Source organism: Lemur catta, chromosome 22 (genome assembly GCF_020740605.2).
Source record: "Lemur catta isolate mLemCat1 chromosome 22, mLemCat1.pri, whole genome shotgun sequence".
In the NCBI taxonomy this organism is placed as follows: domain Eukaryota; kingdom Metazoa; phylum Chordata; class Mammalia; order Primates; family Lemuridae; genus Lemur; species Lemur catta.
Genome location: NC_059149.1, coordinates 31,118,218 through 31,133,320, shown reverse-complemented (window position 1 = coordinate 31,133,320; position 15,103 = coordinate 31,118,218).

Here is a 15,103-nt window from a genome sequence, read left to right as displayed (position 1 = left end):
CTCAGCTTTGTGCCTCTGATTGTTTTAATTGGCCAGAATAGACCCTTTAAGCCGTGATTATTCTGATTTGACGGGGGAAGTAGGAAGAAGATATAAGGTCACAATAGGCAGAAGAGCGGAGGGAAGGCCATGGGGTGGGGGTTGGGAAACAGCACCAGCGAGTGCCCAAAGGCGAGGTCGTGTGAGGAACGTGGATGCTGCCCTGAGAGTGACAGCGCTGTGGGGGGCAGAAATAACTCCCCTGTTGTCTGACGCTGTCCTCGCAGTTGTCAGGGCCCTGCTGGGAGCCGCCTCCTCCTGTGGCTACAGTGGTCACGGGGCACGGGGAGAGGCCTCCTTTTCTGTGGGCATCCTCAGGCAGGGTGGAGGTGCAGAGGCTGCCAGAGAGCCTGGGGGACCTTCAGGAGGCCACGGCTCTGGGAGTAGAGAATGGGGAATGTCCTATGGGAAGGATAAGTAAGGTGCTCGAGATAGAAGAGTCACGTTACAAAGAGAATTCTAAAATGCATCCTGGAAGCAGAAGTATCACACTCTTGCTCAACCTGGGAGTGGGAAACAGCTGTGGAAATGTCCCAGAGGCTCCTGGTGGGGCTGGGGTGGGGGCATTCTGCAGCTGTGGGCCCGCCGGTGCAGCAGGGAGCGTTGTGGCAGGTGCCCTCACGGAGCAGTGTGTCAGCGGTGCTGAGCAAGCCACCTCACACCTGTTAGGGTGGCCACTATCAAAAAACCCCAGCAAATAGCAGGTTCTGGCGAGGATTTGGGAAAACTGGAACTCTGTGCAGCTGTGCCGGGATGGTGAGTGGTGTGCGTGCTGTCGAAACCGGATGGAGGTTCATCCAGAATTGGGAACAGAACCACCATATGATCCAGCAGCTCCGCAACAGAGTAGCTACCCAGAAGAATCGAAACAGGGATGTAGAGAGATAGCTGTGTATCCATATTTATAGCAACAGTATTCGTGATAGCCGAGAGGTGGAAGGAACCTCAGTGTCCACCGGTGGGTGGATGGACAAAGTGTGGCATGTGCATTCTGTGGAGTATTAGTCAGCCTCAAAGGACGTTCTGACATGTGCAATAACACGGCTTGAGGACATTATACTAAATGAAATAAGCCACCCACAAAGGGACAAATACTGTTTGATTCCCCAGGGCCTGGGGGAGGAGGATGGGAAAAAGTCTAGATAGAGAAACAAAACATATGCTCACAGAAAAAAATAAGTACCTAGGTGGCCTTGCTGGCTAGATCAGTGCCCCCAACACTCTCCTGAAGCCCAATACACTGCAGCTGAAAGAAGGAGGCAAAGAGAAAGGAGCTACTGGCGGGGCAGAGGGACGGCAGAAACCAAGCAAGCCTGGGCCATGGTCAAGCGGTAGTGACAGAACTTCAGATTTAAAAGAGAATCTAGAATTTTTTCCAGGTGCAGCTCCCTCATCTACAGAAATGTTAAACAAATGAGATTTCTGAGCATCCGAGGCCAGTAAGGGCTTGGACAAGCCCCCAGGCGAGTCCCTGTGCCTCCCCGCCACAGCCTGTGTTTGTCTTGGTCGTGCAAACAGCAGTTGGTGACAGGTCTGAGGTCTGACTCCCAGGGTCACGTTGTTCCTCCAGAGGAAACCTGGGGTCTTGAGGCTCACTGTGCCTCCTGGGACCTGCAGTGAGATGTCTTGGCCTCCAGGGGTGGAGATGGAGACTGAGAGCCCTCCGTCCTGCCAGCCCTGGGTGCAACAGACATGTGGGGTCTCAGGAGACAACCTCCTGAGTCGTTTGCCGTGTGCATGAAATGATGAGACTTTGCAGAAAGCTCCCTCTGGGTGTTCAAGCTTCACGTCTCTCTCCATTCAGTAGGACAAGTGCCAGGTGCAATCTGGAAGAATTGTTTAGTGCCTTTTCACCCTGCCAAGCTGATGGATTCCATGAGCACACACTTGTGATTTATCTCAGTTACATATGGTCTGTGCACTCAAATTTTCTTACACTGCAAATAAATTTAATTTAATTAAATAGATGGAGCAAATTTGCACCCTTGTCTACAGTAGAAAAGTAGCAAAAATGTCTTTCCAAAGGAGAGGTTGTAGGTAGAGAGGCCAGTCCTGGAGTTTCTCCCTCCAGGGTTGCCTGGGGGCCGTGCCTCAGGCCAGGAGTGGCCCAGGGAGGAGCCTTTCTGGGGGGAAGTCGTTAGTGGGACACTGTGGTTTCATGAGACTCCAGCAGCTGTCTGTCTGCATGTCTGTCTGTGACTCTGTCTACCATCCATTCTCTGAGACGCGTTTGTAGCCAACCGCCCCCTGCCAGGTCTGTCCCAGGTGCTAGGCATCGCATGGCCCAGGCAAGGCCCCACCCCCGATCTCACATCCTCGACCCCCTCTCATCACAGCGCCGGACCTGAGCCATCCTTGTTGCCATGAGGATGCGGACACGGTGGTTGTCTTGGAGGTGGAGGTTCCCATGGTTACTGATGAACCAAGGGAGATCCAGATGTCTCCAGTGTGGACTTTGCATCCCCTCGCGTGTTGTCGGCTTTGAAGCTCGCCGTCGCCGACAGCGGAGTTGCTCTGGTGGTTGGGGCACTTTTCAGCAGCTTCCTCTGCGTTCCTGGCATGAGGCAGGGTCCTCCTTCCCCTCATGGGTGCGGCCGCCTGGCTTGCGCTGCCCTGGCAGGTAGGAGCGTTTGGGAGCCCGTGTGTGGCCACTGCAGTGTTCTGGGTGCTGCAGACTCCGTCAGCCAGGCTGAGTGGGAAGCTGCCGGACAGCCCCTGCCCGAGGTGGACATGTGGAGTGAGATTTAGGGATTGCTTGTTAGTGCAGGAGGCGTTTTGATGTCACTCGTGGAAAGTGTGTTGAAGGGTGTCTGCACATCCGTGTTCACACCAGCCAGGGACGGAAGCAGCCGAAGTGCCCGTCAGTGGGTGACTGATGAGGGAGACGCAGGATGGAACATGGGTCAGCTGTGAAGAAGAGTGAAGCCTTCACTTGGGGCAGTGCGGATGAACCCGGGGGACGTTCTGTTGAGTGAGACAAGCCAGGCATAGAAAGGCAAACACCTCGAGATCTCACTGTCACATGGCACCTACGGAAGGTGACCTTGTGTCCGCAGAGCACCCAGCATGGGGGCTCCGGGTGTTTGGAGAAACCAGTGATGTACACGTTCACATCACCGGCCACATGAGGCTCGAGAGTGCTGGAAACTTGGCCAATGCCGCCGAGCAGCTGAAGTTTAGATTTTAGCTGATTTTCATTAACTTAAATTTGCACAGTGCACATGGCCAGCGACAGCCCTGTGGGTCTGGCTGGTGCCCCGAGGTGCCCGACATCCTACTTTGGTCAGACAAGGTGGCAGGAGGTAGGATGGAAGGCGGAGGGGCTGTGAGTTCTCAGAGGATATAGGTGGGTGGGAGTCCCTGGGTGACACTGGTCCCATGGCAGGCGGAGCAGATGTCTCCTGGATCTCCACAGTTGACTCTCACAGAACAGGCAGGCGAAGCAGAATCGAACTTTTAAAAGTTCCTTGGGCCAGAAGGATGATTCCATTCTCCTTTGCTGCCTTCTGTAAACCCTTCAGGAGGAAGAAACACACCTTTGTCGTGAGCCGAGGATGCCAGGTACCCATGGCAGCTCAGAGGCTGTGGCTTGGGTCAAGATTTAACACGAGTGTTGCACCCATAGCCGTGGCTGGGAGGAAGTCACCAGAGTCAGACATGAGCCCCGTTTTTGAACAGATTGTCTGTGTTCAGGAAAGTGAATGCTACTTGGACTCATGGTGACTTCTCTGGGGTCTTCAAGAGAAGAGAACTGCTTGCTGTGTTCGAGGGCAGGAGTAGTGAGCAGAATGCTGGGTCCTGGGACCGTTTGGGGACCTTTGGGTGGAGCGAGGGACAGGCTTGGGGCTGGAGCGGGAGGGTCCCCCGCAGGAGGCTGTGCCAGGAGCAGTTGGGATAGTTCCTGAGACGGCTCCTCGAAAGAGCTGACTTGCCTACTGGTCTGGGCTGCGGCTTAGCTGCTTCTGCCCCCAGACCGTGGACGCACACCTGAAGTGTGACTGCTAGGGCTCGCCAGCATCCAGGACGAGGCTCGCGTCACCGTGCAGGTTGCCAATATCTCTGAGGAGCCCAGATCCCGACGCAGCCCCTGATCATGACGTCCACCTCTCTTGGGCTCTATGCTTAGTGGCATCCTGGGTACAGAGGGCTTAGTCACTAGAGCTGGTGAATTTGGGAAAGGTTAGCACAGAGGACGGTGACCAGACGGGCACTCATGCTGCTGTGAGTGAGTCCACACCTCTGCCCACCACATGGACTCGGTGTCCCACTACCCCATACCTCTAACCCCCTCTTGGGGGGCTCCTATCACATCACTTTCGTCCAATTTTCCTCTGGATCAAAACTGAAGATGTGGTGGCACTCTGCTGGCTAGGACGGGGGCGGGGGGGGGGGGTGGCTGTGATCTGATCCACCAGGACATCCCTGCCCTCCAGGTACATCTGTGGTGGAGACAGTAGCTGGGAGTGGGTGGGCAGGTCTGGCGTGTCAGAAGTGACCCCACGGCTTGGACCTGGCTGGGAGGACATGGGCACCGTCTGCAGGGTGTCCAGCCAGGACTTGCCATGAGGCTGGCGCTCACTGACACCTGCTTGTCTCATGGGATTGCTTCTGTGCTCCACTGGACCATCAGCTGCGTGCACACGAGAAACACGCTTTTGAACTTTCAACTCTGTGTTGTGCACAGCATTTATAGGTACTGATTTGACTGTTATTTTTTTATCCTCTGTCTCTTAGATTTGTGAGGAGTTGAGAATTGGTACTACCATCTTGTTTGCGATTCTATGTCCCCTCAACATAGACGGATAGTCGGAGAGGGTGGAGGAGAAAGGAATGGCTGTTCCAGAGAAAGCTGTGTTTTCCTTAATCGTATTTGTGAGCGCCTGGTGTATACTCAGGCTGACTGCAAGCTGACCTCTGTGGGCGTCACTAGTGCTGTTTCTTTGCAATACTCTGTTCCCCATCTCTGCCCATTCAGTTGCTCTAGGGTACGCAGTGGGCTGAGGATTTTAGATGGTTGTAGTCACGGAGGGTTGAGGAATGGTTGCGACTTCACTGTGTCGAGTATTTGAGGTGAAAGTTCAGCTTGTACTCTAATTTAGTTTAGGAAGCGTGGCCATAAATTTCCCACAGACGTCTCTTCATTGCAAACATTTCAGTCTGAGCTTTGCAATTGCTTTACATTGCTGCATTTTCTTGGGAAAGCCATTTTCTATTATTTTCACCTCTCCTTCACTTATCAAACAAGATATTTCCTTCACCTTTTACTGCCGGACCGTGAATGTAAACACAGCCTTTTCTTTCACATTTTCCTTTGTGAGTCATCCTTGATGAAAGCATCTCAGCTTAGATTCTAGAAGAAGGAATAGCCCGACATAATGTCCCAACAACCCCCCATTTTCAGGCTCTAATTGCATCTAATATTTTAAAAGCCATCTCCAGAATTGGTGAGCCATTACCGTATTGTAGGAGTCTCTTGAGTGCAGTGCTCGCAGAGCTCCGAGCACCCATCAGAGGCATACATCAGCCCAAACTGCACTGCCGTCCTCCCAACAGTGCGTATAATCAGCACACTTACCTGATTAACCTTTTCCGAGAAAAATGTATGTCATCAAAATCTTTCAGTACTGTTTAATTTGCTAGGCCCTTCTGGGCATGATGACTTTGGGCAACATTGAATGACCTTATTAGAAAAACACTCGCAACAGTTAATGAGATGCCTTTCTCTGCCTGAGTGATAACCAAGTGTGTTTGTTTGTTCTGAAACAGGTTCTGCCCGGCATCCTGCAGAAGCATTGCTGTATCCTCCCAGACAGGAACACAGGTAAACACACTTGTTTTTCTGATTCGAGGTTATAGGTTTTATATCGGTGGCAGAGTTGAGAAATGTGATTACCTATTTTAGATGTTCTGTGGGGTTTTTTAGTCATTTTTAGTGCAAGACTATATATTAACTGGAAGAAGCAAAAAGGAATATTCAGTTCTGTGGTGAGTTATGAGCTGATCTCAGAGATCTATTCTTATTTGACAGAGGAAGTTGATTTAGGTGATTATTGCCTTGGATTTTTAAGGGAAACTGGTTGTCTTATAAAGTTGAATGTGTTATTTTTAAAGTTGTTTCTTTTGCCAAATGTGCTTATTTACTAAGAAAACACAGCATTGTTGGCTAGCATGGAATGTATCTGGAGTCTGCGTGTGATTAGGGTGTGAACTGGTGGGATGCTATGTTCCTAAAGCCTTCGGGGGGCTCAGTGAATGAAACAATAGCACGGATGCCCTGAAGCGGGAGGTGGTGTCACTCTGGTTTCTCGTGGCAGGACAGGTGTGTGGCTGGAGATTGTAAAAAGGGACTTTGCATTACTTTTAAGGAAACATAATGGAGAAAAAAGTGGTCTAAAAAAACTTTATAATTTCATTATTGTAAAGTTAAGGGAAAGAAAGAATCAATGTAGGTTGTATTATGCCATGGATCTGTGTTTTGCTACTCTCCTGTATAGGGTTTCTAATTTATTTTCATCAAAGAAATTGCAAGTCCTAAAGAAAGGATAGAAAATGCTGTATCTTTTATGCAAAGGGATCTACTGAATATATTAATTCCTGAATTCAATTGTGTCCTGTCAAATGCGTGTTTGTATTCCAGGATATTTTTGTTGGGTATGAAACAGACATTTGCTGAGATTTCCTTATTAGGTTTCTAGCTGTAACAAAATTAATCATAAAGACTCTTCTGTGGTAATTAGGAGAATTTAATCTGTTGGGATTTATTCCACTTTTATTATAAATAGAATCTCAGCCAGCTGAGTAGCTAGTATGGTTATTGGGAAACCGTTCATAAGTGGTTGACAAGGGATATTCACGCTTTCCAATGTAAAACACCACATGTTTGGGGAAAAATAGTACCTTCATTTTTTTTACTTATGGACACGGATAGATGATATCACTGATGGTTTTCTTTTTCAGTAAAGTCCGTAGAACTGTCCCTGTTTTGATTGTTTTCACCCATTCAAATACATCTCAGCTATGAATCTGAGCATATTTACTGCATATAGAGAAGCACGTTTACAATGTGGTTAGATGTTTTTGAGCCTCTTTATTTTCTGAAGGTCTTGGTTAGTACTGAACAAAGCACATGTGAGAAAAAGATTTTTGCGGACTGTGTCCATCAACCACAGAGAGTATAACGCAATTCAAAAGAACTAATTTTCCCGATTAGGGTTATATATTCTAGATGAGTCATTACTCTGATTCTGAGAAACATCAAAAACAATAATAAAATAAGTTAAAAGCTCAGTACTGTTCTGTGGGAGTCTCAGTGGATTTTAAATATTGAAATGAGTTTTCCATATTTTAGACAGTTTGTTATATAAAAAATTTCTAGTTAATTTGGAAAATATTGCTAACTTGAGATCTTTTATTTGCTTTTCCTAAGAATCTAAGTCATCGATCTCTATAACCAGGAGAGCTGCCTCCCATTAAGACTTGAGTATTGGGGACATTTGCTAGGCAGTTTTGTTATAAATATTTTATATTATAGGATGTTTCACTTTTAAGTCAGCTATAGAAGGCTTGGGGCTCTGACATATTAGGTATGGAAAAGAGAAGAAATTCCTTCAAATGGAAAGAAAGGAGTTGACTGAGATTATAACTCTTAAAAGTATAAGTTGATTCAGAATTGAAAGACTTTGAGAATTTTAGTTTTTTTCATGTAATTTGATCCATTATATCCAGAGCTGCTTAATTATTTAGGAAATATTGTTTGGAAGTGTCTTCAGAGTCGAACAAAGTAAGGATCCTGGGTGGGTGCTTTTGCATTTCAATAGCACATAAAGGTGAATGAGTGTGGTTGTAACTTGTTTTTATCTTAGTGGTTTTGCAGAAGTGTTTTCATGATTTTTGATTGAGGTGAACTTTGGGTACAGTTTCAGTTCTGAAAGATGAAACATGTTCTGCAGATGGATGTTAATGGTTGTGCAACACTGAGAATGTACTTAATGTCACCGAACTGTACACTTAAAAATGGTTGAGATGGTTCATTTTATGTTATGTATATTTCACCTCAATTATAAAAAAGAAGATCAACTTTGGGATGAATTATTGCCTTTTTTCTCATTTGGTTTTTACTTATTTTAGAAATGCTGTGTACGCCCTTAACTTGATATGTGTTGTATGTTTCTGAACTAACATGGCTGTTTTTGGAAGAAAAATATGTTATCATTTTCTCCTGCTATTTTGATTACTTGTGATACTTTTGGGCAATGCTGGGAAGGGCTGGGGTGAATTCCGTCGATGCCGTGTTTGGGACATTTGTTCTTGCAAAGCTGAGTGTGGCAGGGAAGCAGGTTTCTGGGCGAAGTTGGCAGGTGGCCAAGGAAGCCACCCTTTGTGTGAAGGCCACACAGGAGGGCACAGGTAGCTTTGAAGCCTTTTTTTATTAAACACATTTACATCAATCTTATGTCCCCTTTCTTGTTTTGGTGACTCCTCTGACCCTCAGCGTGCCCTAGGCGTCCACCCACCTGGAGAGCCGGCCACTGGGCGGGATGCACTGGATGTATACCAAGGCTCAGATTCGCTCAAGGTGGGATGGCAGGAGGCTTCCCCTGGCATGTGGGATGCTGGCAGCTATCTCTGGCTTGAACCCGGCTCCAGCGCATATCAGCACTGGCAGCTAAGACGGTGTCCTTGGGGCCTGCCTTTCTGGGTTTGCTGGGCACAAGGGGATCACCAAGTGTCAGGGACCATTGGGGCTCAGCTTCCTGGACCCCGACCTGGACCTCACTTCAGTTGCAGGCTCATTTGCATCTGCATTTGGGCTGGCTGGTTTCTGGTGGGACTCAAGGACACAAGGCTGTTAAAATAGTCCAAAATGCATTCCCGTTCCTGCATGGATTTAGAAACCTTTAAAAGCAAGTAGTAACATCTTCACAAACATCATTTTCTTGTGATTCACTATTTTGTGGACTAAAGTTAACCCGTCTTTAAATTTTTATAGGCAATTTTTTTCTCTAAGCCACAGAAATCTGCTGTTGTCCCTTTGATACTTTGGGCCCTTAGGTTGGTGGGGCAAGGGCTCGACTCCATGGGGTAAAGTATAGCAGCGTGAACATAAATCTTCCTCTGCTGGTCCATGTGTCATAGATTTGTATATAATTTTTTTTTTTTTTTTTTTGAGACAGTCTCACTCTGTTGCTCGGGCTAGAGTGAGTGCTGTGGCATCATCCTAGCTCACAGCAACCTCAAACTCCTGGGCTCAAGCAATCCTTCTGCCTCAGCCTCCTGAGTGCCTGGGACTACAGGCATGTACCACCATGCCCAGCTAATTTTTTCTATATATATTTTTAGCTGTCCATATAATTTCTTTCTATTTTTAGTAGAGACGGGGTCTCGCTCTTGCTCAGGCTGGTCTCGAACTCCTGAACTCAAACAATCCGCCTGCCTCGGCCTCCCAGAGTGCTAAGATTACAGGTGTGAGCCACTGCGCCCAGCCTAGATTCGTATATAATTTATATGAAGGATGTTAGATAAGACATCAGTGGCAACATCCATAAAAGGAAACGTAGATTGTGCATATGTGTTTCCCTGAGAGTGAGATGTGAGCAGTGAACGTGCTGGGGCTCCTGGTTCTTGGAAGGCCTGGCTTCCGTACCTCGACTGTCAGTGGAGTTTGCGTCAGAATTGCCGTGTCATGTGGGAAATGATTATGCAGTAGTGAGCTTAATAAATGCTCTTTTATTGAGCCCACACAATTGGCTGGGGGCCTGGCTTTGAGCACAGTTGCCTCACAGCATTTATCCTGTGTCTGTCAGGAGACAGCCTGTCCTACTGCCCAGAGTAATTAGAAGTTTCGAGAATGAACTGGTTTTGCAGTGTGGCCACAGTGCCTACCTGAGCCACCTTGGTGCTAACAACAAAGTGGTAAAACCCTCAAACAATGGAGCATGCGGCAGTACCCTATTGGGTTTTTGAGATATATTACATTTCTAATTGGCAGTGGATGCAAAATGACTGTGAAACAATTTTTACGTAAAAGTTGGATGGGAAGATTTGAAATGTTTTCCATATGTTTTGTGGGACTGACTGTTGCGTATTTGCGAGTGTGCAACGGGGTGTTCACTGAAGACACGAGCATTGCTGACTCTGATGTCGGGTTTCTGCAGCAATGTGCTGGTCAGTGTTTAACAACCACCTTCTCTGTGCTGGGTGGGAGAGGGAGGGAGGGGACCCTCATCTGCAGTGTGTGCTCACTCTGTGGCATAAATACCCCACCATGGTCAGTTTCAAGCCGCCACCATGAAGTTACAGAGCCTGGACTCGGGGGTCTTCACCAGGCTCAGTTCTCCCAAGCTAGTGGGAGTGGCTGGGACACCTCAGTTCTTGTTTTACTTCTGCATGTCCTTCCTGTGGGGCCTCACTTGGTGGGTGTGGTGGATATGTGCTCTCGGCATGGTTGTAGATTGTTCATTTGGTTAAATAAAATCTTGGATTAAAATGTGATGTTTGTAACAGTGTTTAATTTTTAAAAATCTACATAAATTGAGCAAATATTTTTGTTATTTATAGTTGGATGTTGAGTATATTTATATTATTCTGTAAGATTTTAGAAGCCTGTATGGGTGACAGACCTAATTATATGTTATCAAACTATTCAGTGTAGGGCTATTGACATAGGAATAGCCCCTGGGTCTCTGCGTATTTAGTCCAAAAAGGCAGGGGAGCATAGCTGTTGAAGCAGTAGGAAAGGCTGTGTTTGGTAATTGTAAATCCCCTGCATTTCTTGTGCGTAGAAGGTTGCAAGAGCTTTTACTTTCATGGCGGAGAAGCAAGGAGGGTCCCTGAGTGAGTCTTGCTTTGCCCCAGGCCTGTCCCTGAGGGAAGTGGCTCAGGCTGCCTGGCCCGGGGAAGTTTGGCAGTGAATGTGTGTGTGGAGATAAGACTGTTTCATTAACTTCACAGCTCACTCGCCTGAGATTCCTAAAGCTGTATGGACAGTGACCTTGTAACCAGGGTTACATTTTAAGTTCTAACATCAATAGTCTAGTTTATAAGCCGCTTTCACGTTGATTTTGGCTAGTCCTCAAACTTTTCTGTGAGATGGGAAATGTTGCCCCCATCTTGAAGATGACGAAATAGATCCAAAGGAACATGTAACCTTCTGCTGCCACATAGCTAGAAATATTTTGCTGTGATTTAAATGCAGGTTTCTCACTCTAAGTACAAGATGCCATGAATAAGTCCTTAATCATTCACGTATGACCTTCCGATCACATATAGTGCATCACAAAATGATATGGACTAGGGACCCTGGTGTTGGGACAGGAGCCCCTCCAGGGGTGCAGGGCTGAGGTCTGCAGGCAGGTGCGTGAGACGGTGCTCAAAGATGTTCAGGTATGTGGAAAATTCACATGTCTGGAATACTTATCAGGACATCAGGTGAGTGACATTTCAACATGCTAGGTCAAAGGTGAGATTCCACGTCTCTGAAAGACCAAATACTTCAAGTAGATTTCTTTTTGCCCAGATACTGAAATTATTTATAATACCTTTTCTCTTTCCAAAAAGAATCGAGGTTGTGCAAATAGGATGCCATATGATATGATTCATAAACTAAGAATAACAGTGGCAGCGCCAGGGTTGAGCTAAATGCAGAGCCAGCCTGGAAGCTGGGAGACTTCGCTTCGAACCTGCCTCGGTGGCCCAGGCCCACTTTTGAGAGAGCAGAGCGCTGGCGTCCTTGCTCTCTCTCTGTCTGTCCACCAGCCGAAGACACGGAAATATTCCTCATGTGCTTGAAAGTGCTTTATTTCATAAACTGAAAATGACTTTATTAGAAAACCAGTCTTGCTGTTTAATCACTGCCAGAGTGAAAGCCTGTGGATCGATGGTGTTAGGACCACAGTAGCTTCGTTCCAGCCTAGATGGCACCTTTGTGCTGAGTGGGGAGATGTTCACCCCTCAGGAAAACACAGCCTCTGAAGGAAGCTGTGTCTCAGCTGCCATCGCCCCCGGAGCAGGCACCTGCGTGCAGTGCGCACATCACAGGGTTGTAAAAGGCAGCCCTACTAACCCTACAGCAAGTTAATGTGTTTATTTACCTAGGATTGTGGTTTACTACCAGTTTAATGTGGAGATATAAAGAAGTCATATAGCTCCAGGCTGAATGTTCCGGGTGCTTCTCTGCCTCTGGGCTTCATGACTGAGCCTAGGGTTGACTTCACCTGCCCTGACAATGCACCGACAGGAATTACTGGGGCTGTCCTGCAGGGCACAGATCTGTGGGGCCAGGAGTAGGCCTAAAATTGCTTTGGGGGCGATTTTCAGCTTGGTCTGAAGGGTCCTGCTTTGGGGAGGTGGGGAGGGTGGATTTCTGTCTCGTGTCCTCACACCCCAGCTGACCCCATGGCTTTGTGTTTAGCTAACAATGAGGGACATGCTCCAGTACTTGTGAGGGTGTGTTCCACCAGGTTCGTGTTACTTGGTGTTTTCCAAAAGCTGTGGAGAGGGAAAGAGATATCGGGAGAGGACTGTCAGAGGAAGTCCTTCCATTCAGATCCTGCAAAATCTGTTCCGAGCTGAGAGAGCTCTGCGGCCCAGTGCTGTGTCCTGCGTGCGTCCTCTCTGCCCATCCTGCTGTCCTCCTCCGAGTGCCTCCGTGCTGTGTCGTCACTGCCCTGGGGGCAGCAGGGTCCGAGGAAACACACCACTGAGCATCTCTGGCACGTCACACGGCTCCCCTGGAACTCATGTGCTTGCCCATGCGTTTGTGTGAGCTGTGGGGAAAACTCAGCTGAGTACGCGGCCCATTTGTAGTATCTCCACATCTGCCCACTGCTCTGCCTGGCCGTCAGTGCATCCATCTGTCCATCTGTCCCATAGCCCGTGTTTTCTGCATATTGGCTGTACTTCTACTCCACGGTATGCTCCCTGCTCTCTTCTGTCTACACCACAATTTCCCCTCCCACTGTTTTGTCAGCTTCCTTAAGCTCTTCCTGGTGTAAGACAAAGTACCGTGCACTCATGCAAACATGACACCGATCACAGAAATAAAGGATGATATCAATGCTGTGGTTGATCGTTACAACCAATCTAAACTTCTTAGTGGCCAAGATAGAATGTGAAGCCTTGAGTTACCTGCCTGTTATTATTCCAAATAAAACACTAATTCATGAGGAGTGGACGTGAAAATGATCTACGGACAAGGATCTTTCTTCTTGGTTTGGGGGTTGGAATGGAAGCAGGACACAGCTGCTAGAGAGCTGTCTGAGGTCAGGGCTCCACCGCGGCTAATGCTGGGCCCCACCTGCCCCAGGGCTCCCCGTCCAGCAAGACAGGACCGCAGCGTTGGCTTCTCTCTGACCAGGAGGGACCACCCTCCGTGGGTTTACTCTGCTGTTGGGAAGAAGTAAGTCATGAGGGGAAGGCGTGAGACACAGGGAGCTCATGGAGTCACCAGCTTTTCCGTAGCTTGTCCTACTGGGAAGTAAAAAAATCAGTGAAACAGTTGTCCATACGCTTTCAGGAGTGAAGAAGCTGAAATGCAAGAGCAATGTTTAAGCCTCCACTTTCCTGTTTCCCACTGAGAACTCTTGGTCAGCTTTGGACATAAGTGTTTTCCCAGAGACGCTGCTGAGCACCAGCAGTGCCGTTAGACAGGGCAGCAGAGGTTGGCCCGGCGGGAGGACGAGGGGGGACGTCACTGGTGTTTGTGATGCTGTTTCTGTGACGATGCTTAACAGCCCTGCCCTGATGCACTGCACACACAAACCTGACCGGATGCGTTGTTCTTCTCCAAAACCATTGATTCTGGTACTTAAACTGCCAGAAGGCTGGTTGGGCCATGGGTTTTGAGTGTCTCTCCAAAGGGACATTTGGAGGAGCACTTGCAGCCTGGTGGAGGCTTCCTGTGTGCTGGGAGCACAGTGGGACCAGCCAGGCTGCCACCCCACGGACATGTGAGCACAGAAGTGAATGTTTACTTAGGCCACTGAGTTTTGGGGGGTTTGTCACGCATCATTCAATGAGCTTTACATGAGGGCATCAGAAGTGCAGGGCGTGGTGAGGCCGCAGGGGGTGAGTGGACAAGACACCAGTACCCGCCAGGCGTCTGCTGTGTGCCACTCCCTGTACTGGAGGTTTTGGCGCTCTCTTAGGAGAACCTCCCTCCTCCGTGTGCTGCAGTGCTCCATAGTCACCGTGCTAGGAGGCAGCACACGTCCCTGGAGGAAACTGTGGGGAGAAGGGCAGGCGAGCCCGGGTGGGGCGTGAGCCTCTGTGTCTCGAGGAGCCCTCACACGGCCTCCTTCCTCTGTGGGACTTGGAAAGCTCCAGGGTGTATACGCCCTTCCATTTTCCTCACCACTGAAATTGTTTCCTTTCGTAAGAACTGACTTTAAAATTGAAATGTCTTCTTGGGTGGCAGCATTCATAGCCCCCTTCTACCTGCTTTTCTATAACCAGAATCGGGGGCCTAGACACCCCCCCCCAGCTCAGTGATTTACTGGTAGGACTCTGGGACTCGGGGCCTGTTAACCACATTCCGTCTGTGACTGTCCCACTCACTGTGTCCTGAGAGAGATGCTAGTTTCAGAAAAGGGGAAAGGGAAGGTGTAGCCCCGCACTGCCCGTGTAATAGGGATCCCTGAAGTTCTTCAAGTTGTGCTGGCTTTCTTCTTTTGAGATTAAAGGTAGTTTTAATATTTGCCAAAAAAATTTTAAAATAATGCCAGGAAAGCATTTTATTGTAAAAAATATTCTGCACTAAAGGGGAAAGGCTTTTAAAATTATGACTTTATTTTATCTTTGATGAAAATGATTATTTGTTGGGTTTTAAAATAAACTAAAAGTATTTCTAGGTCTAGGGTGATTTTGTGTGTGTGTGCGCATTGTATTATGAGAAGCTTTGATACTAAAACATAGAAGTTTTAGTATGTATTTTAATGCCTTCACTTTAAATTTAAATGAAAGTATCAGATAAAGACAATGATTGATTTTTCCAACAAAGCCTTGCTTATTTAGCAGTGCAATTTCATTGCTAAACAGCTATTCAGGTGATACATAAATCACATTGAAA